Source organism: Cydia pomonella, chromosome 8 (assembly GCF_033807575.1).
Source record: "Cydia pomonella isolate Wapato2018A chromosome 8, ilCydPomo1, whole genome shotgun sequence".
Lineage (NCBI taxonomy): Eukaryota > Metazoa > Arthropoda > Insecta > Lepidoptera > Tortricidae > Cydia > Cydia pomonella.
In genome coordinates this window covers 1,999,488-2,001,294 of record NC_084710.1, presented here as the reverse complement: position 1 = coordinate 2,001,294, position 1,807 = coordinate 1,999,488, and positions in this window count along the sequence as shown.

The window sequence follows — 1,807 nt, the reverse complement described above, 5'->3', positions numbered from 1 at the left end:
CATTGTTTTATTTTCTTATGACGAACGGTCTGACCTAGTGGGTAGTCACCCTCCCTATGAAGCCGATGGTCCTGGGTTCGAATCCTGGCATGTATTTGTGTGATAAACACAGATATTTGGTCCTGAGTCATGAATGTTTTCTATGTATTTAAGTATTTGTATATATCGTTGTCTGAGTACCCACAACACAAGCCTTCTTGGCTTACCGTGGGGACTTAGTCAATTTGTTAAGGTCCGACCGAGAACGCTTTTTCTGTGTCGGCCGAGAACGAGACCGAGATTCAATGGGATTCTCGGCCGAGACCGAGACCGAGAATTTATAAAACACGATTTTACAATCAAAATGTTTTAAAAATAATAATAGTAGCGGATGAAACAATGCGCCAAAAGTATCTGATATTCCGGATAACTTTTCCAAATATAGATAAATTTGTAAAATTTACCTACATTCAAAGGTATATCTTTTAGCGTCTTAATTGTTCTACATATAGAACTACCACATTTTGCTATTCCATAATTGTATGGTCCGCTACTTTTGCTGACTGTACCTACTGAATAAACTCTAAACCATAAAATGATTAGATAACGAGCCATGGAAAGTAAATATGGCGCGGTTAATGAGAAGTGTTGCCGAGCGTGTAAACGAGAACGGATAATTGCGAACGGGTTAAAAGGGTGCGGCGAGGTGACCATGATGTTAGGATTGTCAAGACTGCGGTTATCAAAACTAGAAAGTAGACTTACGATCGAGTGAAAACAAGAAAATAAGGGATACCTAAGTTAGTTATTAGGAGTCACGAAAAAATTAAACATTACATTCAAAGGTTCCGGCAGAAAATCAGTGCTTTACGTGAAAGAGTGAAGGGTATCACTAAGCCGTGACCCTTTTTTCCTGCAGCAACGCACACAGTATATAGGTAGGTACATTTTTAGGGTTCCGTAGCCAAATGGCATAAAACGGAACCCTTATAGTTTCGCCATGTCCGTCTGTCTGTCTGTCTGTCTGTCTGTCTGTCTGTCTGTCTGTCTGTCTGTCTGTCTGTCTGTCTGTCTGTCTGTCTGTCTGTCCGAGGCTTTGCTCCGTGGTCGTTAGTGCTAGAAAGCTGAAATTTGGCATGGATATATAAATCAATAAAGCCGACAAAGTCGTACAATAAAATCTAAAAATTTAATTTTTTTTAGGGTACCTCCCCTACACGTAAAGTGGGGGTGAATTTTTTTTTTCGCTTCAACCCTAGAGTGTGGGGTATCGTTGGAAAGGTCTTTCAAAACTAATAGGGGTTTTCAAGAAACATTTTTTGATAAAGTGAATATATTCGGAGATAATCGCTCCGAAAGAAAAAAAAAATGTGTCCCCCCCCCTCTAACTTTTGAACCATAGGTCCAAAAAATATGAAAAAAATCGTGGAAGTAGAGCTTAAGAAAGACATTAAATGAAAACTATAGCGGACATGATCAGTTTAGCTGTTTTTGAGTTATCGCAAAAAGTTTTCCCTTCATAGTAAAAAGACTTACTTTAATTAGGTACTGATTATGCAAATTTTCCTATTTGTTTAACTCGGGTGAAAGGTACCGTTTCATCCCTTGGTTAACAATTTACTATACTTTAAGCTCCAGTTTAGCTTATTGTGACGGAAGAGTAACTACGGAACCCTACACTGAGCGTGGCCCGACATGCTCTTGGCCGGTTATTTTTTATTAATTATTCCATTTTGTATGTGTGCTTATTTCTGTATCGATTTATTTTTGTGCCATTTTTATTGTATTTTTTTATATTGTGTGTTTATGCAGCTGTCAAATAAATGAT